At 41.4% G+C, this 24,893-nt stretch overlaps 1 pseudogene; it reads right to left on the bottom strand.

Moving 5' to 3' along the window:
* Window positions 1–773: 773 nt before the first annotated feature.
* Window positions 774–22,512, bottom strand: LOC118383139 (zinc finger protein 665-like; annotated as a pseudogene).
* Between the last annotated feature and the right edge of the window lie 2,381 nt (window positions 22,513–24,893).

Raw genomic sequence — 24,893 nt, 5'->3', positions numbered from 1 at the left:
ATTGTTTAGAATAAAAGCCCCTCCTAAAAAAAAAAAATCCTCTTCAGGATTCATCCTCTTCCCTTTGTCCACCAAGCCGTCATATCAGCTTAGCCCAGTAGGGAATCTTCCCTATCATTCGTTAGTAACCAGTATCTACTGTTTGTTTGCACATTTCTGTGATTATTTAGTTAGTAAATAAATGATTAAGCCAATTGGTGTATGGATGATTTATTTAATAAAAGGCTGGGTTCGTTCAGATAACCAACAATTTACGACGTTTGGAATGAGACTGATGTGAGGTAAAGAATAATTCATTAATATAAAAGACTAATTGAACAGATAATAAAATATCAGAAGAGTTACATTCGGAAAAGTATAACTTTGTAATCTGAAGTCTTTCCGTGGTGCCCGACTTCCTAGTTAATTAAATGTACATGATTGGTTTAATCACGTAATAATAATTACAGAGAATTGACTTAATAAAATAAGTCTTCACTTTTAATGATGGCAAAGACACGACAATATTCAATTCATATTTTCTAATAAAAACACGCAAATATATTTTTGAGTATACTTTGTACCATTCAATTTCATGTGGTATAAACAAGTAAACACATTCTCAGTCAACAATATAAGACAATTGGGAGCACTGTGTATGTTCTCTGATGAATTTTAAGTCAATGTGATGTGAAATATACATTTACACACAAGGAGAAGTCATTATTCTCTCCTGTGTGGATTCACACATGTTTTTTTTACGCTACTGATGAGTAAAAGCCTTCCCCCAGTCTGAACATTTGTAAGGCTTCTCCCCGTGTGCGGTCTCATGTCTTCTTTCAGGTGTCCTAATTGGGTAAAAACACATTGCACGCTGGGATCAGTGGTAAGATTTCTCACCTGTGTGAATTCGCTCGTGCTCTTTCAGGCTTCCTGACCGGCTAAAACTCTTTCCACACTGGGCGCAACGGAAAGGCTTCTCCCCTGTGTGTATTCGCAAATGATCTTTGAGGGTGTCTAACCGCTTAAAACTCTTTCCACACTGGGAGCAATGGTGAGGCTTCGCTCCTGTGTGTATCCTCTCATGTCTTTTCATGTTAACTAAATGGTTAAAACTCTTTCCACAATGGGAACAGTAGTAAGGCTTCTCCCCTGTGTGAATTCGCTCATGAGCTTCCAGCTTAACTAACGCTGTAAAACTCTTTCCACACTGGGAGCAGTGGTATGGCTTCTCCCCTGTGTATTCTCCCATGTCTTTTCATGTTTCCTAACTGGTTAAAACTATTTCCACACTGGCCACAATGGTACGGCTTCTCTCCTGAGTGTATTCGCTCATGAGCTTTCAGGCTTCCTAACAGGCTAAAACTCTTTCCACACTGGCCGCAATGGTATGGCTTCTCTCCCGTGTGTATTCGCTCATGAGCTTTGAGGCTTCCTAACCGGCTAAAACTATTTCCACACTGGGTGCAATGGTACAGCTTCTCTCCTGTGTGTGTCCTCTCAGGTCTTTTCAGGCTTCCTAACTTGATCTGGGAACAGAGGTGTCGTCTTGATGTTGTGGTGGTCTTTGGTTCCTCCAAGTTTGGTTTTCCTCCTGCCAAAGACAGTGTTTATATAAAAGAGACCAGAATGAAACCTCCACTCTCCAATTTTTGTAAATGTGTTTACATTGCTTTGCCATCCACGTGACAGGTGTAGCATATCAAAAGCTGATTAAACAGCATAACACAGGTGTACCTTGTGCTGGGGACACTAAAAAGCCACTCTAAAATGTACAGTTGTCACACAACACAATGCCACAGATGTCTCAAGTTTTGAGGGAGTGTGCAAATGGATTAGGGACTGCAGGAATATCCACTGGAGCTGCTACCAGAGAATTGAATGTTGCATTCTCTACCATCAGCCGCCTACAATGTCTTTTTTAGAGAATTTGGAAGTCCGTCCAACAGGCCTCACAACCGCAGATCAAGGACCTCCAGATCGTCTGAGATCAGCCACCCAGACATCTGATGAAACTGAGGAGTATTTATCCTTGAGGACTATTTAACAAAGCCCTTTTGCGGGGAAAACTAATTCTGATTCGCTGGGCCTGGCTCCCAAGTGGGTGGGCTTACGCCCAACAGATCCACTAAATGCGCCCCTGCCCAGTCATGTGAAGTCCATAGATTAGGGCCTAATAAATGTATTTACGTTGACTACTTTCCTAATTTGAACTGTAAATCATTGAAATTGTTGTTTTCATATCTGTTCAGTATATACATACAGTGGAGAGAACAAGTATTTGATACACTGCCGATTATGCAGGTTTTCCTACTTACAAAGCACGTAGAGGTCTGTAAGTTTTTATCATAGATACACTTCAACTGTGAGAGACGGAATCTAAAATTGTAAAAATCCAGAAAATCACATTGTATGATTTTTAAGTAATTCATTTGCATTTTATTGCATGACATAAGTACTTGATCACCTACCAACCAGTAAGAATTCCAGCTCTCACAGACCTGTTAGTTTTTCTTTAAGAATCCCTCCTGTTCTCCACTCATTACCTGTATTAACTGCACCTGTTTGAACTTGTTACCTGTATAAAAGACACCTGTCCACACACTCAAACAGACTCCAACCTCTCCACAATGGCCAAGACCAGAGAGGGTGTAAGGACATCAGGGATAAAATTGTAGACCTGCACAAGGCTGGGATGGGCTACAGGACAATAGGCAAGCAGCTTGGTGAGAAGGCAACAACTGTTGGCGCAATTGGAAAATGAAGAAGTTCAAGATGACGGTCAGTAACTGTCAATGATCATGAGGAAGGTGAGGGATCATCCCAGAAATACACGGCAGGACCTGGTCAATTAAAAATCTCAAAAGAACCATTAGTAACACACTATGCCGTCATGGATTAAAATCCTGCAGCGCACGCAAGGTACCCCTGCTCAAGCCAGCGCATGTCCAGGCCCGTCTGAAGTTTGCCAATGACCATCTGGATGATCCAGAGGAGGAATGGGAGAAGGTTATGTGGTATGATGAGACAAAAATAGAGCTTTTTGGTCTAAACTCCACTCGCCGTGTTTGGAGGAAGAAGAAGGATGAGTACAACACCAAGAACACCATCCCAACCGTGAAGAATGGAGGTGGAAACATCATTCTTTGGGGATGGATGGGGCCATGTATCGCGAGATCTTGGCCAACAACCTCCTTCCCTCAGTAAGAGTATTGAAGATGGGTCGTGGCTGGGTCTTCCAGCATGACAACGACCCGAAACACTCAGCCAGGGCAACTAAGGAGTGGCTCCGTAAGAAGCAACTCAAGGTCCTGGAGTGGCCTAGCCAGTCTCCAGACCTGAACCCAATAGAAAATCGTTGGAGCGAGCTGAAAGTCCGTATTGCCCAGCGACAGCCCCGAAACCTGAAGGATCTGGAGAAGGTCTGTATGGAGGAGTGGGCCAAAATCCCTGCTGCAGTGTGTGCAAACCTGGTCAAGAACTACAGGAAACATATGGTCTCTGTAATTGCAAACAAAGGTTTCTGTACCAAACATTAAGTTATGCTTTTCTGATGTATCACACACTTATGTCATGCACTAAAATGCAAATTAATTACTTAAAAATCATACAATGTGATTTCCTTGATTTTTGTTTTAGATTCCATCTCTCACAGTTGAAGTGTACATATGATAAAAAATTACAGACCTCTACATGCTTTGTAAGTAGGAAAACCTGCAAAATCGGCAGTGTGTTAAATACTTGTTCTCCCCACTGTATATAGAGAACCAGTCAAAGGTGGACACACCTACTCATTCAAGGGTTTTTCTTTATTTTTCAAAACTATTTTCTACATTGTAGAATAATAGTGAAGACATCAAAACTATGAAATGACACAAATGGAATCATGTAGTAAACAAAAAAAGTGTTAAACAAATCAAAATATATTTTATATTTGAGATTCTTCAAAGTAGCCACCCTTTGTCTTGATGACAGCTTTGCACACTCTTGGCATTCTCTCAACCAGCTTCATAGTCATCTGGAAAGCATTTCAATTAACAGGTGCCTTGTTTAAATATTAATTTGTGTTTTTCCTTCTTAGTGCGTTTGAGCCAATCAGTTGCGTTGTGACAAGTTAAAGGGGTATACAGAAGACAGCCCTATTTGGTAAAAGACCAAGTCCAAATGGCTCAAATAAGCAAAGAGAAACAACAGTCCATCATTACTTGAAGACATGGTCAGTCAATACCGAAAATTTCAAGAACATTGAAAGTTTCTTTAAGTACAGTCGCAAAACCATCAAAAGCTACGCTGGTTGAGAGAATACCAAGAGTGTGCAAAGTTGTTTTTGTTTTAGTCGGGGACAGCCCTATTGGGAACTACAGCACTTACTTTGATGAGTCAAATCTGATCCTTTCTTCTCTTCTCCTCCTCTCACAGTTCCACTCAGCCCTGTTGTTTTCCTGCAGTCCACCAGCAGCACAGACAACCTCTTCATACCCAGCAGTAACGTGCTACCGGGAGAGGCACGATACGGGGACTCCGGGAGGGCGGAAGGGCTAGCGTTGTCCTGGTAACCATAAAGAGGGGACACAGACACATATCATTATGGATGCTGATGTCACTGTTGTCATAAAGTGCTTAACAGAAACCCAGACCCAGATAGAGCAAGCTGTATGCTAGACCAGACCAAGCTGTACCATCTGGTGTTCTGAAATGGAGAGACTCTTCTCTGTCTCGTCAGCATCAGGATGTTGAGGCTCCCCAGAGGATCCACAATAGTCATGTCTCTCTCCTGTTTGAACGAGAACATCAAACAGATGGTGAACTTATTACCATCATCAATTATTACTGTCTATTACAGTCATAGGGTCTTATCAGAGGCATTAATATCTCTAAATTAATTGGGTGCCTTTTGTGTCCCTTTGATATTTTAAGTATAAATTATGCTCCATTATTACATTTTGAAAGCCTGTTATATATAATTAAATCTCATTTAACAGTCCCAAAAATATATGTAGCAATGGCAGATTGACCCTTTAACAATTTATATAGTACTGAACATCATATTGAAGTGAAGAACTTCAATAGAATGACCCTTAAAAACCACACATTAATTCAACAACTGCATAGTTTGTGCCCCTGTTTTTAAGACAGTACTCACTGCTGTTAATCTGATATTCTGTCTCCTCCTCTTTCACTCCCAAAACGTCTTCCTCCTTCACCTTTACTGAGATAGAACCTTTTAGATAGGAAGAGGATGCTTTCTCTTCTTTCCCTATAACAGCCTCCTCTTCCTCCTTTTTCATTCTGAAAGGTTCTTTCTCTCCTTTCACTGTAATATCCTCCTCTTCGTCTTTCACGACAATGTTCAGCGCCAGAGCTTCTTTCTCCGGACAGCAGACATCCACTTCTTTAGCAGGGGATGAGTAGTTTAATGAGCTCATGGTCAGGGATGTTAGCTAGCTAGTTAGCATTAGCGAATAGCCTAGTGCTAGGCTCAGTATCAATCTTTAACAAATTTGCAACTCGAACAAGCAAATTAGGTTCAAGTTAACGTCAACTGAAATGTGTTTTATACACTGCGATTAGCTAATGTACATTAACATGGCCTAAAACGTCAATCTTTCAGTTTTACCTTGTCCAGCAAGCTACCCAGGTGGTTGAAATAGTATCCGTGTTGTTGTTCATGAAGAAGCGTCCGTCCAGTCCATTATACGTCACACAAGAAGAGTCACCTGAAAGACGCTCGTCGCCATCTGCTGGCTGGAGTGGGTAACGCAGTTTGGAAACAATAGTTACAACACTTTTTGTATTGGAAAGAACGTCATAATTATTTAACAATAAGCTGATATATTTTCTCTTACGTCTTACAACTAATACTTTCCTGTACACAGACGTAGAAGCGTAATATGAATATGTAGATGATGAATAAATACTTCCATGAATAGGAAGTGTGTTTATACACATTTACTCTGTTAATTGTTTATCTAGATGTGACCATACTATTCCCTTAAAGCTACGCTACAAAGCTACAACAGGTGTAGACATTACCGTGAAATTCTTACTGACAAGCCCTTAACCAACAATGTAGTTAAGAAAAATAAGAGGTAAGAAAAAAAGTTACACAATAAAAAAACTATACCGTGGCTACAGAGTCAATGTGGAGGCTATATACAGGGGGTACCAGTACAGAGTCAATGTGGAGGCTGTATACAGGGGGTACCAGTACAGAGTCAATGTGGAGGCTATATACAAAGACTAAAATTTAAGTGCATTTGAACAGGTACCAGTACAGAGTCAATGTGGAGGCTATATACAGGGGGTACCAGTACAGAGTCAATGTGGAGGCTACATACAGGGGGTACCAGTACAGAGTCAATGTGGAGGCTATATACAGGGGGTACCAGTACAGAGTCAATGTGGAGGCTATATACAGGGGTACCAGTACAGAGTCAATGTGGAGGCTATATACAGGGGGTACCAGTACAGAGTCAATGTGGAGGCTATATACAGGGGTACCAGTACAGAGTCAATGTGGAGGCTGTATACAGGGGTACCAGTACAGAGTCAATGTGGAGGCTATATACAGGGGGTACCAGTACAGAGTCAATGTGGAGGCTATATACAGGGGGTACCAGTACAGAGTCAATGTGGAGGCTATATACAGGGGGTACCAGTACAGAGTCAATGTGGAGGCTGTATACAGGGGGTACCAGTACAGAGTCAATGTGGAGGCTATATACAGGGGTACCAGTACAGAGTCAATGTGGAGGCTATATACAGGGGGTACCAGTACAGAGTCAATGTGGAGGCTATATACAGGGGGTACCAGTACAGAGTCAATGTGGAGGCTATATACAGGAGGTACCAGTACAGAGTCAATGTGGAGGCTGTATACAGGAGGTACCAGTACAGAGTCAATGTGGAGGCTGTATACAGGAGGTACCAGTACAGAGTCAATGTGGAGGCTATATACAGGGGGTACCAGTACAGAGTCAATGTGGAGGCTGTATACAGGGGGTACCAGTACAGAGTCAATGTGGAGGCTGTATACAGGGGGTACCAGTACAGAGTCAATGTGGAGGCTATATACAGGGGGTACCAGTACAGAGTCAATGTGGAGGCTATATACAGGGGGTCTGTTACAGAGTCAATGTGGAGGCTTTATTTGGGGTACCAACATAGTCAATGTGGAGGCTATATACAGGGGGTACCAGTACAGAGTCAATGTGGAGGCTCTATACAGGAGAAGTACCAGTACAGAAAATCAATGTGGAGGCTATATACAGGGGGTACCAGTACAGAGTCAATGTGGAGGCTGTAAATACAGGGGTACCAGTACAGAGTCAATGTGGAGGCCCATATTTAGGGGGTACCAGTACAGAGTCAATGTGGAGGCTATATACAGGGGTACCAGTACAGAGTCAATGACCTCTATACAGGGGTACCAGTACAGAGTCAATGTGGAGGCTGTATACAGGAAAAGTACAGAGTCAATGTGGAGGCTATATACAGGGGTACCATTACAGAGTCAATGTGGAGGCTGTATACAGGGGGTACCAGTACAAGTCAATGTGGAGGCTGTATACAGGGGTACCAGTACAGAGTCAATGTGGATATTACAGGGGTACCAGTACAGAGTCAATTAGGCTGTATACATTTGGGGGTACCAGTAAGAGTCAATGTGGAGGCTATATACAGGGTATGACCAAGTTACAGAGTCAATGTCAGGCTATATACAGGGGTACCGTACAGAGTCAATGTGGAGGCTGTATACAGGGGGTACCAGTACATAGTCAATGTGGAACTATATACAGGGGGTAAAGTACAGAGTTAATGTGGAATATATACAGGGGGTACCAGTACAGAGTCAATGTGGAGGCTATAACAGGGGTACTCAGTACAGAGTCAATATTCCTGGAGGCTATATACAGATACCAGTACAGAGTCAATGTGGAGGCTATATACAGGGGTACCAGTACAGAGTCAATGTTCTTTACAGGGGTAAAGTATTCAATGTGGAGGCTATAACAGGAGGTACCAGTACAGTCAATGTGGATCTATCATTCCTAGGTACCAGTCAGAGTCAATGTGGAGGCTATTCACTGTTGATCTCATTCCTGACAGCCTTCATACAGGAGGTACCAGTACAGAGTCAATGTGGAGGCTGTATACAGGAGGTACCAGTACAGAGTCAATGTGAAGGTTTGCTCTGTTTCTTCCCAAGTCTCTTCTCTTCTTTTGCTGTCCTTGAGTAGTGGTTTCTTTGCAGCAATTCGACCATGAAGGCCTGATTCACACAGTCTCCTCTGAACAGTTGATATTGAGATGTGTCTGTTTGTTCAACTTTGTGAAGCATTTATTTGGGCAGCAATTTCTGAGGCTGTAACTCTAATGAACGTATCCTCTGCAGCAGAAGTCTCTGGGTCTCAATAAAATGCAAATGAATTACTTAAAAATCATTTGTGTGATTTTCTGGATTTTCCCTACAATTTATTTTCACGGTTGAAATGTAGAAATGGTAGATAAAAAATACAGACCTGGAATATAATATTGTACAGTAGGAAAACCTGATGGTGGTCTAGACATTATGGACCGTACTATGAATCCCCACTGTATAGCCATTATATATAAAGTATGAAAAGGGTGGTTCGTTCACATGTCATGAATTCACTATGAACAGTGATGAAATTCAGGGCAGGGTACTGGGCGGAGGCTTTATTATGTAATTTAGTCTGATATGGGTTGAAAAGTGTTTTATTAGAAAAGTATGAAAATCAAATGAAATATTATTTGTGACGTGCCAAATACAACCGGTGTAGACCTTTGTAAATGCTTACTTTCAAGCCCTTAACCAACAATGCAGTTAAGAAAAATACTTGTTAAGTAAAATAAATAGTTTTGTTTAAAAAAAACAACTACAGAACACAACAACTGTCTGATCTTCATTCCTACAGCCTTCATCATTTGTCCCTGGAGTCTCTTCACTGTCTGATCTTCATTCCTACAGCCTTCATCACCGCCCCTGGAGTCTCTTCACTGTCTGATCTTCATTCCTACAGCCTTCATCACCGTCCCTGGAGTCTCTTCACTGTCTGATCTTCATTCCACAGCCCATCACCGCCCCTGGAGTCTCTTCACTGTCTGATCTTCATTCCTACAGCCTTCATCACCTGTCCCTGGAGTCTCTTCACTGTCTGAATCTTCATTCCTACAGACATCACCATCCCTGGAGTCTATCACTGTCTGATCTTCATTCCTACAGCCTTCATCACCATCCCTGGAGTCTCTTCACTGTCTGATCTTCATTCCTACAGCCTTCATCACCATCCCTGGAGTCTAAATTCACTGAATAAGTAAAGATAGTTTAAGAAACCTCTCCCATTCTACTTCTCTATTATCTTTGTTTAGAAATAGTCATTTGTGTGACCTACTGATTGGAATATAAATATATACAGTTGGTTTACAATGTATATGATGGTGTGTCTAGACATTATGGACCGTATATGAATATAAAAGGTGTGTACAGCAGTAGTTATATAGGATGAGCCTTGACTAGAATACAGGGTGGAGTACTGGGTGGTAGACGGCTAGTAACAGTGACTAAAGTTCAGGGCAGGGTACTGGGCAGAGGCCGGCTAGAGGTGACTATTTAACAGTCTGATGACCTGGAGATAGACCACACATTAACTATTGTGGTGGCAGCATCATGTTATGGGTATGCTTGTCACCGGCAGGGACTGTGAAACTTCCTTCTGCAGGGAGTTTGTCAGGATCAAAAGAAATATGAAAAGAGCAAAGTGTAGACTTTGTATAGGCACTGTTCAGCCTTAACTGTGGAGTGACCCTATAAAATCGGATATCAGCCAACTCATGATGATGACATGATGATCGATGCTTGGCTGCCATTTGACAAATAAAATAATATCGCTCTCATCCATAATAATCTCATCATGTAGGTAGCCTACCAACACTGTATCTATGAGCTGCTGGCTACAGTGCACGGGACAAGAGAAGTTTTGCTATATAATGCAACAGTTTTGTTAAACCATCAGTAGAGTTGAAAATGTGATGGAAACTATTGGGAATTTAACAGCAAAAGTTAAATATTTGTCACGCAAAGCCTTTAATCTGCAATAAGTCTGTTTGATAGAAACATTTCTTGTGGGAAAATGTATATATTGTTTTATGCAGATTTTTGAATATTCACATGAAAATCTGTCTCAAATTACATGGAAACTTAGCTACGAAGGTGGATATCGATCCAACACCTGCTGCTTATTAAAACCAGCCCACTGGGCACAGACGTCAGTTCAACATCTAGTTTCTATTTACATTTCTTTGAGTCCTCAACTAAAGTGAATTCAACACGATGAGATCAACACAAAATGTCACCTGTCATTGGATTTAGGTTGCTGGTTTATGAAACACAAAATGTTACCTGTCATTGGATTTCGGTGCTGGTTGGGTGAAACACAAAATGTTACCAGTCATTGGATATCGGTTGCTGGTTGGGTGAAACACAAAATGTTACCTGTCAATGTTTATTGCTGGTTGGGTGAAAAATAAAAATGTTACTCTTCATTGGACAATGATTATTCAATCCTTGGGAGTGGGAGGATTTATAAAATATACAAGGACAATCTTAAAAGACAAATGTCTTATTGAGAAGTTGATAAACTGCAATTTTCCATGTTGGAGTAAAGATGAATGCCATATAATACTGACCATCAGTAGAGTTGAAAATGTGTGGATATTTCTAATAAAAGTTTATTTTTCGAGGATCTGCTGGAGTCCAAGTCAAACCAAGATTCTTTATTTCTGAGCTCAGAGAGAATAACAGAGTTACACAGCGCAGTGTAGACAGTCTGAATTCCTGAAGCATTGGGTGATTAGCACATATCTTTATAGTTTCCTGTTCCTGGGCGGGACTTTATTCATACAAGGACACAGGTGCAAATTGGTTTGCAACACAGGATGATAGTCCCAAGAACAGGAGCTTATAATAGGACAGTTTCACAAGGTTAGTCACATACTCAGTTATGTGGACACACAAACAATTAACATTTTCCATTACAGAGTCTGAACATTTTCATTTCATTAAATCCTCAGTGGGCTACAATGCAAATGTCAACAATGGAACGAATGCATCACAAATCCAAATATCACTTGATTATCTGTAGTGCTGGAGGAATGACACACCCAGATAAACACACAAAGAGTTTTAAAAAGGACATTTAAAAGAAGGGGAACCTGATCTTCTTTATATTCAAACTGACATACTCCATATTCAATTCATGTTTTCTAATAAAAACAAACAAATATATGTTTGAGTATACCCTGTACCATTTAATTTCATCTGGTAAAGACAGGTAAACACATTGTCAGTCAACAATATAAGACAACGGGAGCACTGTGTATGTTCTCTGATGAATTTTAAGTCAATGTGATGTGAAATATCAATATACACGCTAAGAGAAGTAATTTCTCTCTCCTGTGTGGATTCTCTAATGACGTTTAAGTGACTTATGAGTAATATGTTTTCCCACAGTCTGAGCTTTTCTAAGCCTTCTCCTCTGTGTGCAGTCTAGTGTGTTCTTGGGAGGAGTGGTAAGGCTTCTGCCCTGTGTGTATTCTCTCATGTCGTTTCAGGTTTCCTCTCTGGTTGAAACACTTTCCACATTGGGAGCAGTGGTAAGGCTTCTCTCCTGTGTGTATTCTCTCATGTTGTTTCAGCTTCCCCGAACGGCCGAAACACTTTCCACATTGGGAGCAGTGGTAAAGGCTTCTCTCCGGTGTGTATTCTCTCATGCCATTTCAGGTTTCCTGTCTGGTTGAAAAACTTTCCACATTGGGAGCAGTGGTACAGCTTCTCTCCTGTGTGTATTCTCTCATGTTCTTTCAGCATCCCCGAATACAGGAAACACTTTCCACATTGGGAGCAGTGGTAAGGCTTCTCTCCTGTGTGTATTCTCTCGTGCCGTTTCAGCTCCCATGAATGGTTGAAACACTTTCCACACTGGGAGCAGTGGTAAGGCTTCTCTCCTGTGTGTATTCTCTCATGTTGTTTCAGGTTTCCTCTCTGGTTGAAACACTTTCCACATTGGGAGCAGTGGTAAGGCTTCTCTCCTGTGTGTATTCTCTCATGTTGTTTCAGCATCCCCGAATGGTTGAAACACTTTCCACATTGGGAGCAGTGGTAAGGCTTCTCTCCTGTGTGTATTCTCTCATGTTGTTTCAGGTTTCCTCTGGTTGAAACACTTTCCACATTGGGAGCAGTGGTACGGCTTCTCTCCTGTGTGTATTCTCCCATGTTCTTTCAGCATCCTGGACCGAATGGGTGAAACACTTTCCACATTGGGAGCAGTGGTAAGGCTTCTCTCCTGTGTGTATTATCTCATGTTCTTTCAGCATCCCCGAATGGTTGAAACACTTTCCACATTGGGAGCAGTGGTAAGGCTTCTCTCCTGTGTGTATTCTCTCATGTAGTTTCAGGTTTCCTCTCTTGTTGAAACACTTTCCACATTGGGAGCAGTGGTAAGGCTTCTCTCCTGTGTGTATCTCCTCATGTTGTTTCAGGTGTGCTTTCTGGTTGAAACACTTTCCACACTGGGAGCACTGGTGTCGTCTTGCTGGTTTGGACGTCCCTGGCTCTGGTTCCTCTGAGTCTGGTCTTTCTCCTGCCAAAGACAGTGTTATTTTTAAATAGAGGCCCAAATGAAACCACATGATAAAACAACCTTGCTACGAGGGTAAATCCTAAATCAGATCTCTCAATAACCTGAGGCCAGTTTTAACAATCTTAGTGTGATTTTAAAACAAATGTAGAGCTTCCTGGTAATTACTGCTATGTTTACATTACTTATTCATCCTGTTTTACAAGTCAGAACACAAAAAACTAGACAGTTCTAGGACACTGAAGACACAGATGTCGCTGGATTCCAATTGTACAGGTGGTTCTAAATATATAACTTTCATAGCTGTATGATACAGAATGTGACCTACACACTTCCTTAAACATAAAATAACTAAAGAAGTAATTTTGTGTGGAAGTCCAAAACTAGTTTTTACGTCACAGATACAAAGCACATCAGTAACATCTCCCCGTTGTTGAAAGGGTTCGGCACATTGCTGTTTAAATGGACCAATTTCTTATTTAGACATTCACAGATTTTCAACATTTTGATTATCGCTGATGTCATATTTTGGGTAAATGTTCCTAAAACTGATAGTAACAACAAAAAACAAAAATATAAACGCAACATGTAAAGTGTTGGATGGTTCATGAGCTGAACAAAAAAGATTGCAGAATTTTTTACATCCCTGTTAGTCAACATTTATTCTTTGCCAAGATAATCCATCCACCTGACAGGTGAGGCATATCAAGAAGCTGATTGAACAGCTTGCTTATTACACAGGTGCACCTTGTGCTGGGGATAATAAAAGGCTACTCGAAAATGTGCAGTTTGTTCCCACAACAATGCCACAGATCTCTGAGGGAGCGGGCAATTGGCATGCTGACTGCAGGAATGTCCACTGGAGCTGTTGTCAGGGAGTTTAATGTACAGAACCAGTCAAAAGTTTGGACTCACCTACTCATTCAAGGGTTTTTCTTTATTTTTACTATTTTCTACATTGTAGAATAATAAAGACATCAAAATTATTAAAAAATACATGGAATCATGTAGTAACCACAAGTGTTAAATCTAAATATATATTTTATTCTTCAAAAGTTGCCACCCTTGCTTTCTCTCAAACAGCTTCACCTGGAATCCTTTTCCAACAGTCTTGTAGGAGTTCCCACATATGCTGAGAACTTGTAGGCCGCTTTCCCTTCACCTCTGCGATCCAACTCATCCCAAACCATCTTGATTTGGTTGAGGTCGGGGGATTGTGTAGGCCAGGTCATCTGATGCAGCACTCCATCACTCTCCTACTTGATCAAATAGCTCTTACACAGCCTGGAGGTGTGTTGGGTCATTGTCCTGTTGAAAAACAAATGACAATGGGACTAAGGCCAAACCAGATGGGATGGCATATAGCTGTAGAAAGCTGTGAAAGCCATGCTGGTTAAGTGTGACTTGAATAAATAAATCAATGACATTGTCAACAGCAAAGCACCCGCACACCATCACATCTCCTCCTCCATGCTTCACGGTGGGAACCACACATGGGGAGATAATCTGTTCATCTACTCCTCGTCTCACAAAGACATGACGCTCGGATCCAAAAATCTCAAATTTAGAATCATCAGACCAGAGGACAGATATCCACCGGTCTAATGTCCATTGCTCGTGTTTCTTGGCCAAAGCAAGTCTCTTCTTCTTATTGGTGTCCTTTAGTAGTGGTTTCCTTGCAGCAATTCGACCATGAAGGCCTGATTCACGCAGTCTCCTCTGAACCGATGATGTTGAGATGTGTCTGTTACTTGAACTTTGTGAAGCATTTATTTGGGCTGCAATTTCTAAGGCTGGTAACTCTAATGAACTTATGCATCAGAAGTAACTCTGGATCTTCCATTCTTGTGGTGGTCCTTAAAGTAATGATGGACTGTTGTTTCTCTTTGCTTATTTGAGCTGTTCTTGACATAATATGGACTTCGTCTTTTACCCAATAGGGCTATCTTCTGTATACCACCCCTATTTCGACAACATCCGGTGAAGTTGCAGAGTGCAATATGTATATTTTTTATTCGAAATATATAACTTTCATGCATTCACAAGTGCAATACCACAAATTAAAGCTTAAGACTCCATAATGTTTCATCATTAGATGCTACAAGGCTCCTTTAAGACTCCATAATGTTTCATCATTAGATGCTACAGTCCTCCTTTCAGACTCCATAATGTTTTATCAAAAGATGCTACAGTCCTCCTTTAAGACTCCATAATGTTTCATCATTAGATGCTACAGTCCTCCTTTAAGACTCCATAATGTTTCATCATTAGATACTACAGTCCTCCTTTAAGACTCCATAATGTTTCATCATTAGATGCTACAAGGCTCCTTCAAGACTCCATAATGTTTCATTATTAGATGGTACAGTCCTCCTTAAAGACTCCATAATGTTTCATCATTAGATGCTTTTAATAGTCCTCCTTTTATAGACTCCATAATGTTTCATCATTAGGTGCTACAGTCCTCCTTTAAGACTCCATAATGTTTCATCATTAGATGCTACAGTCCTCCTTTAAGACTCCATAATGTTTCATCATTAGGTGCTACAGTCCTCCTTAGCAAGTAGGCCATGTAAAGACTCCATAATGTTTTATCAAAAGATGCTACAGTCCTCCTTTAAGACTGCATAATGTTTCATCATTAGATGCTACAGTCCTCCTTTAAGACTGCATAATGTTTCATCATTAGATGCTACAGTCCTCCTTTAAGACTCCATAATGTTTCATTCATTAAAATGCACAAGGCTATTTAAGACTCCATAATGTTTCATCACTAGATGCTTAAGTCCTCCTTTCAGACTCAGAATGTTTCATCATTAGATGCTACAGTCCTTTAAGACTCCACAATGTTTCATCATTAGATGCTAAGTCCTCCTTTAAGAATCCATAATGTTTCATCATTAGGCCTGCTACAGTCCTCCTTTAAACTCCATCATGTTTAGAATGTGTCTGGAAAGCAACTCTATCTATTCTACTCTCATCCTTTGATTTTAATAATATTTAAAAAATAATAATGTTACAATAGGTAATAACTAACTTTAATAACTAGGGTTAATACCTGCCTGGCGCACCAACAAAATATTTATTTAGCCCCATCTAACAATACCGCTACAGAATTAGCATAGTAGGCCATGTAACTTAACCTGTAGTGACACCCAGCCCGTGAAAACCGTTATCATCATCTGACACTAATTAGCATAATGCAAAAACATGGCATAAATCTTCCTAGAAAATGTTCCTATTCATGAAAATCACAAGTGAAATCTATTGGAAAAAGCTTAGCCTTTTAATAATCACCCTGTCATCTCAGCTTTTCAAAATATGCTTTACAGCCAACGAACATAGACAAAATCTGTGTAAGTTTATCATAGCCTAGCATAGCATTATGCCTTGCTACAGCAGGCAAACTTGTCACTGAAATCAAAAAGCAATCAAATTAAAAGACCTTTGATGAGCTTCAAATGTTTTCAATACACAGACTCCCAGGTAGATGCCAAAGGGATTTTTTCCCAAAATATTATTTTTGTAGACAAGAAAAAGCTCAATGTTTGTTCTTCACGTTTGGCTGAGAAATCGAAATCGCCGGAAATTGCAGTCACAACTCCGAAAAATATTCCAATTTAGCTCCATAATATCGACAAAAACATGGCAAACGTTGTTTAGAATCAATCCTCAAGGTGTTTTTCTAATATCTATTTGATAATATATCCGTCGGGACAATTTCTTTTTCTCTAGGACCGATTGGAGTAATGGCTACCTCTGCACTTTACGCGAGAACTCTTTCGTAGCCACCATGTGACCACTTACGCAATGTGCCCCCATAAGGCTATTCTTCAACAGAAATGCGTAAAACTATGTCACAATGCTGTAGACACCTTGGGGAATACGTAGAAAGCGTAAGCTCATTGATGGTACATTCAAAGCCATATAGGGAGTCATTGGAACACAGCGCTTTCAAAACCAAGGGCACTTCCGGATTGGATTTTTCTCAGGCTTTCGCCTGCAACATCAGTTCTGTTATACTCACAGACAATATCTTTACAGTTTTGGAAATGTTAAGAGTGTTTTCTATCCAACGCTGTCAATTATATGCATATTCTAGCATCTTTTCCTGACAAAATAGCCTGTTTTAAAACGGGGACGTTTTTTTCCCAAAAATGAAAATACTGCCCCCTAACACCAAGAGGTTTTAAGGTAATCAGAAATATTTAGGACTAACTTATTCCTTGACACCCATTCTGAAACTAACTGCAGCTCTATGTTAAATGTTGCAGTCATTTCAGTCGCTGTAGTAGCTGACGTGTACGGTGTTGAGTCATCCGCATACATAGACTCACTGGCTTTACTCAAATGTCATTGGCATGTTGTTGGTAAAGATTGAAAAAGTAGGTGCCAAACAGCTGCCCTGGGGAATTCCTGATTCAAACTTGATTTTTAGTAGCTCTGGGGCGGCAGGTAGCCTAGTGGTTAGAGCGGTAGGCCAGTAACCGAAAGATTGCTGGATCGAATCCCTGAGCTGACAAGGTAAAAAACTCTGTCGTTCTGCCCCTGAACAAGGCAGTCCTAGGCCATCATTGAAAAAAATAATTTGTTCTTAACTGACTTGCCTAGTTAAATAAAGGTTACATTTTAAAAGAAAAACTCTTTATCCACAATATAGCAGGGGGTGTAAAGCCATTTTTATCATTTTTGTCAGCAATCAGACTATGATCGATAATGTCAAATGCCGCACTGAAGTCAAACAAAACAGCCCCAACAGTATTTTTATCATCAATTTCTCTCAGCCAATCAGTCATTTGCAAGTGCTGTGCTTGTTGAATGAACTTCCCTATAAGATGAAAGTCTATATTTGTTTACTGTAAAATAGCATTGTATCTGGTCAAATATTTTTTTCCCAAAATTGCAAGGATTGGTAACAGGCTGATTGGTCGGCTATTTAAGCCAGTAAAGGGAGCTTTACTATTCTTGGGTAGTGGAATGACTTTAGCTTCCCTCCAGGCCTGAGGGCACACACTTTCTAGTAGGCTTAAATTAAAGACAAGGAAAATAGGAATGGCAATATTGGCTGCTATTATCCTCAATTTTCCATCCACGTTGTCAGACACCAGTGACTTGTCATTGTTGATTTTATTTGCGCAAAATTTCATTGAAGATGCTCCAAAGATTTATACTGTCATTCTTCATGTCATTTATCTTTGTTTCATAGTGTAGTTTCTTCTTTTTATTCAGTTTAGTCACATGATTTCTCAATTTGCAATAGGTTTGCCAATCAGTTATTCAGCCAGACCTACAGGGCTCCGGGCAGCTGAGCGGAAATGGAGGAAAACTCGCCTCCCTGCGGACCTGGCATCCTTTTTGTGTCCTCTTGTCTACATTTTTTCCTCTGTCTCTGCTGCTAAAGCCACTTTCTACCACTCTAAATTCCAAGCATCTGCCTCTAACCCTAGGAAGCTCTTTGCCACCTTCTCCTCCCTCCTGAATCCCCCTGTTTGTGTGGGCTCCCTCTTTGCAGATGACTTGTCAACCATTTTGAAAAGAAGGTCTCCTGTTTGTCCGATCCTCGTTTGCTAAGTCAAACTTGTCTCCGTTTGTTCTGCTCACACTGCCCTACCCTGTGCTCTGACCTCTTTCTCCCCTCTCTCTCCAGATGAAATCTCGTCTCTTTTGTGTGCCGGCTTGTCAACCTGCCCGTTGACCCTATCCCCTCCTCTCTTCTCCAGACCATTTCCGGAGACCTTCTCCTGTTTGTCACCTTGCTCATCAACTCATCCCTGACCGCTGTTTGCTGTGGGCTTCCGTCTTCAAGAGTGAGAGTTGCACCCCTTCTGAAAAAACCTTGTCTCGATCCCTCCGTTGTCAACAACTCCAGACCAGTATCCCTTCTCTCTTTTCTCTCCAAAACTCTTGAACGTGCCTGTCCTTGGCCAGCTCTCCCGCTATCTCTCTCAGAATGACCTTCTTGATCCAAATCAGTCAGGTTTCAAGACTAGTCATTCAACTGTTTGACTGCTTGTCTCTGTTTCACGGAGGCGCTCCTGTTTGCTAAAGCTAACTCTCTCTCCTCTGCTCTCATCCTTCTAGACCTATCGGCTGCCTTCGATTGTGTGAACCATCAGATCCTCCTCTCCACCCTCTCCGAGTTGGGCATCTCCGGCGCGGCCCACGTTTGTTGCGTCCTACCTGACAGGTGTTACTCCTACCAGGTGGCGTGGCGAGAATCTGTCTCCTCACCACGCGCTCTCACCACTGGTGTCCCCAGGGCTCTGTTCTAGGCCCTCTCCTATTCTCGCTATACACCAAGTCACTTGGCTCTGTCATAACCTCACATGGTCTCTCCTATCATTGCTATGCAGACGACACACAATTAATCTTCTCCTTTCCCCCTTCTGATGACCAGGTGGCGAATCGCATCTCTGCATGTCTGGCAGACATATCAGTGTGGATGACGGATCACCACCTCAAGCTGAACTCGGCAAGACGGAGCTGCTCTTCCTCCCGGGGAAGGACTGCCCGTTCCATGATCTCGCCATCACGGTTGACAACTCCATTGTGTCCTCCTCCCAGAGCGCTAAGAACCTTGGCGTGATCCTGGACAACACCCTGTCGTTCTCAACTACATCAAGGCGGTGGCCCGTTCCTGTTTCTCATGCTCTACAACATCCGCAGAGTAAACCCTGCCTCACACAGGAAGCGGCTCAAGTCCTAATCCAGGCACTTGTCATCTCCCGTCTGGTTACTGCAACTCGCTGTTGGCTGGGCTCCCTGCCTGTGCCATTAAACCCCTACAACTCATCCAGAACGCCGCAGCCCGTCTGGTGTTCAACCTTCCCAAGTTCTCTCACGTCACCCCGCTCCTCCGCTCTCTCCACTGGCTTCCAGTTGAAGCTCGCATCCGCTACAAGACCATGGTGCTTGCCTACTGAGCTGTGAGGGGAACGGCACCTCAGTACCTCCAGGCTCTGATCAGGCCCTACACCCAAACAAGGGCACTGCGTTCATCCACCTCTGGCCTACTCGCCTCCCTACCACTGAGGAAGTACAGTTCCCGCTCAGCCCAGTCAAAACTGTTCGCTGCTCTGGCTCCCCAATGGTGGAACACACTCCCTCACGACGCCCTTGCCCGACTAGCATCACCACACTGGATGGTTCGACAGCGGAGTCAATCACCACCTTCCGGAGACACCTGAAACCCCACCTCTTTAAGGAATACCTAGGATAGGATAAAGTAATCCCCCTAAAAGATTTAGATGCAATATTGTAAAGTGGCTGTTCCACTGGATGTCATAAGGTGAATGCACAAATTTGTAAGTCGCTCTGGATAAGAGCGTCTGCTAAATGACTTAAATGTAATGTAAATGTAATTTGCCATCTTTTTGCCTCCCTCTTCATCAAACCATTTTGTAATTCCGCATCAATCCACTTTTTAATTCCTCATCAATCCACATGGATTTAACAGTTTTTACAGTCATTTTCTTAATGGGTGCTGCTTATTAGTAACTGGGATAAGCAGTTTCAAATGTGTCATGGGCAGTGTCTGGTTGCTCATCATTACACACCAAGGGCCAACAAATATTATTATTTTTTTTATTTTTTATTTCACCTTTATTTAACCAGGTAGGCTAGTTGAGAACAAGTTCTCATTTGCAACTGCGACCTGGCCAAGATAAAGCATAGCAGTGTGAACAGACAACACAGAGTTACACATGGAGTAAACAATTAGCAAGTCAATAACACAGTAGAAAAAAAGGGGCAGTCTATATACAATGTGTGCAAAAGGCATGAGGAGGTAGGCGAATAATTACAATTTTGCAGATTAACACTGGAGTGATAAATGATCAGATGGGCATGTACAGGTAGAGATATTGGTGTGCAAAAGAGCAGAAAAGTAAATAAATAAAAACAGTATAAAAACAGTATGGGAATGAGGTAGGTGAAAAAGGGTGAGCTATTTACCTATAGACTATGTACAGCTGCAGCGATCGGTTAGCTGCTTGGATAGCTGATGTTTGAAGTTGGTGAGGGAGATAAAAGTCTCCAAATTTACATCAACAACATAGGAATCACTACAAAAAAATGTATGACCTCTTATACACAATATTAGGCCCAGCCTTTGGAACAGTGGTTTTCCTAGACATGGCTCCTATATTGTGATCACTACATCTGATGGATCTGGATACTGCTTTAAAACCCATTTCTGCAGCATTAGTAAAGATATGATCAAACCATGTTGATGATTTCATTCCTCTACTGTTTGTAACTACCCTGGTAGGTTGATTGACAACCTGAACAAGGTTGCCGGCACTGGTTACAGTTTGAAGCTTTCTCTTGAGTGGGCAGCCTGATCACAGCTTTCCTCCAGTATTAGTTAATTAACAGTGTCTTGAGTTTAGTTTGCCTGTTCTACAGTATTGTAAAGATAGGGGGGTTGACTGGGACAGGCAATGTAATATCCATAATGTTTTAAGGAAAAGTTTTTGTAAAACAAGCACCTTACATTGGATCATCTTGAAACTTTCTCTCCAAAGCTAGCTTTGTATTTGTTCAAACTAAACTACTTACTTTGATGTGTCAAATCTGATCCTTTCTTCTCTTCTCCTCCGCTCACAGTTCCACTCAGCCCCGTTGTTTTCCTGCAGTCCACCAGCAGCACAGACAACCTCTTCATACCCAGCAGTAAGGTGCTACCAGGAGAGGCACGACACGGGGACTCCGGGAGGGAGGAGGGGCTAGCGTTGTCCTGGTAACCATAAAGAGGGGACACAGACGCACATCATTATGGATGCTGATGTCACTGTTGTCATGAAGTGATTTACAGAAACCCAGCCCAGACCCAGAGAGAGCAAACTGTATGCTAGACCAGACCAAGCTGTACCATCTGGTGTTCTGATCTGTGGAGACTCTTCTCTTCCTCGTCAGCATCAGGATGTTGTTGAGGCTCCCCAGAGCATCCATAATAGTCATGTCTCTCTCCTGTGTGAACGAGAACATCAAACAGATGGTAAACTTATGACCATCTATTGCAATCATAGAGTCTTACAAGAGGCATGAATATGTCTAAAATGGCCACTTTCATCATGATTTACTAAAATAGTGTTTGTGACGCAAATGTAAAAGGGTCTCTCCACGAAATGGGTGGCTTTTGTGTCCCTTTGATATTTTAAGCGTCCCTTTGTTATTTTAAGTAGAAAATATGCACCAATATAGAATTTTAAAAATGTTATATTAGATGAGGGGAACTTTAATATAGACCACATGGAGAATTCAATACATCTAATTGAAAAGTCCCTAAAATATATGAACCAATTGCAGATCGACCCTTTAACAATACTCCTACAGTACTGAACAACATATTCAAAACGTAGAACTTCAGTAGAAACCCCTTTAAAACCACACATTAGTTCAACAACGGCATAGTTTGTGTCCCTGTTGAAGACAGTACTCACTGGTGGTAATCTGATATTCTGTCTCTTCCTCTTTCACCCCCAAAACATCTTCCTCCTTCACCTTTATTGAGATAGCATCATCTTCCTCTCTAAACGGTTCTTTCTCTTCTTTCACTATAACAGCCTCCTCTTCCTCCTTTTTCATTCTGAAAGATTCTTTCTCCATACAGCCGACCCCCTCTTCATTAGCAAGGGAGGAGTAGTTTAATGAGCTCATGGTCAGGGATGTTAGCTAGCTAGTTAGCATTAGCGTCTAGCCTAGTGCTAGGCTCAGTATCAATCTTCAACACGTTTGCAAATTGAACCAGTTGATACGTCAACCGAAACTTGTTTTAAACACTGAGATTAGCTAATGTACATTAACATGGCCTAAAACGTCAATCTTTCAGTTTTATGTTGTCTAGCAAGCTACCGACGTGGTCGAAAGAGTTGGCGCATTGTTGTTCCTGAAGAAGCGTCCGTCCAGTCCATTATACGTCACGAAAGAAGAGTCAACTGAAAGACGCTCGTCGCCATCTGCTGGCTGGAGTGGGTAACGCAGTTTGGAAACAATAGTTACAACACTTTTCGTATTGGAAAGAACGTCATAATTATTTAACAATAAGCTGATACATTTTCTCTTCCAAATAATACGTTCCTGTAGACAGACGTAGAAGCTCAATATGAAAATGTAGATGATTAATAAATACTTACATGAATAGGTAGTGTGAATTTTTCACAATCGTTTTTATTAGATGTGACCATACTATTCCCTTAAAGCCACGCTCTATAAGATACAAATCATCCTGTAAACAACAGAACAAATGCATCACATGCAAATAGCACTTGATTATCTGTAGTGCTATACACTGGGTAGACAAAACATTAAGAACACCTGATCCTTCCATGACTTAGAAAGACCAGGTGAATCCAGGCTAAAGCTATGATCCCTTACTGATGTCACTAGTTAAATCCACTTCAATCTGTGTAGATGAAGGGGGTGTATGCACCAATTTGTAAGTCGCTCTGGATAAGAGCGTCTGCTAAATGACTTAAATGTAAATGTAAATGTTAAATAAGGATTTTTAAGCCTTGAGACATGAGACATGGATTGTGCATGTGTGCCATTTAGAGAGTTAATGGGGAAGACAAAATATTTAAGTTACTTTGCACGGGGTATGGTAGTAGGTGCCAGGCGCGCCAGTTTGTGTCAAGAACTGCAACGCTGCTGGGTTTTTCAGCTCAACAGTTTCCCATGTGTTCCAAGAGTGGTCCACCACCCAAACAGTGGTGGTTTGTGCCGTTTAAGATGAGGCAGGACGATGTGTTTTTTCATGAGCATGGACTTAATTCTATTACAGCATATTGGATGACTGTCATTCATATGTCCCTCACCCTGTTCAATGTAACAGCAATAGGTTTAGGCTACTACATGATACTCTAATTGTCCCTATACCCATCATGAGGTAGCAACCTAGCCTATGAATGAAAGTTTAGAATGTAGGTTCACACAGGTCGAGAGAACATTTTGCAATGACAGACAGTGACACATAGACAGACAGTGACACATTCAATACTGCCTTGCACACTCTCGCCTGCATCTAGCTGAAATAGAGATATCACTGGACAAATTCAGGTATGTTTATCCCCGTTTTGTTCCATTTAAACATTTGTCAACAGAATCGGTGGAATGAATACACCCCTGATCATGCATAAACACAGTTCACTTTCATTACAGACACGTTGTATTCCTTCTTGCATCTATGTGCTCTCCTCTTATCACCTTCTCCCTTTGTTTCTGTACTTCAATGCACAACACATCAGCTGTATGTCACCAGGAGAAAAAACCTTTCCAAGCCAAACCATTTCATAACTGAAACACACAGCTTACATTGTTGTCACCATATTAGCTAAAATAACATCATAGTCAACAGAGCTAAGAGAACTAACTCGTTTGTAAACCTGCTACAATCATGCAGTAACGTTACAGTGTAGAGTCAGTAAGCAGTTTAGCACTTACCTTGGCGGGTCCCAGTGGCAATAAATTAGTCAAACCAAAAGCTTGCCTTGACTTGGAAGAGTTCCAGTGTTGTGTTGGATAGTCATAGCCAGCTAGCTAACATAGCATCGCTCTGTTTGAGCCAAGTGTTTGAGTAGACTAAACTAGATAGCTGCATTTGCTAGCTAAGTAAGTGAAACTGAAAGTGGAAAATAAATGACGAAATATCTCTCTCTCATAATTATTTAACGCTTCTCCTTCATTTTGGAATAAAATAATTTGTTCAAAACTGTTCAACTATTGTATTTTTCTCTCTTTTAGTCAACTACTCACCACATGTTATGCACTGCAGTGCTAGCTAGCTGTAGCTTATGCTTTCAGTACTAGATTCATTCTCTGATCCTTTCATTGGTTGGACATCATGTCAGTTCATGCTGCAAGAGCTCTGATGGGTTGGAGGATGTCCTCCGGAAGTTGTCTTATTAACTGTGTAAGTCTATGGAAGCCTTGAGAACCATAATCCTCCTAGGTTTTGTATTGAAGTCAATATACCCAGAGGAGGATGCAAAATAGTATGTTTTAATAAATTATTTGGTGACGTGATTATATTTAGTATAGTTTTATCTAAAAAGGACCACTTTTAAATATTTTACCATTTTTATTTTTCTGAAAATAACTGAGGACGATGGTCCTCCCCTTCCTCCTCTGATGAGACCCCACTGCAACCAAAGGACACCCAGCCAATTTGACACATTTGTGGGAAGCATTGGAGTCAACATGGGCCAGCATCCCTGTGGAATGCTTTCGATACCTTGTAGAGTCCATACCCCGACG

Source organism: Oncorhynchus keta, unplaced genomic scaffold, assembly GCF_023373465.1.
Source record: "Oncorhynchus keta strain PuntledgeMale-10-30-2019 unplaced genomic scaffold, Oket_V2 Un_contig_8077_pilon_pilon, whole genome shotgun sequence".
Lineage (NCBI taxonomy): Eukaryota > Metazoa > Chordata > Actinopteri > Salmoniformes > Salmonidae > Oncorhynchus > Oncorhynchus keta.
Note: the sequence above shows the minus strand (reverse complement) of the source record. Positions and strands in the feature narration are given on the sequence as shown.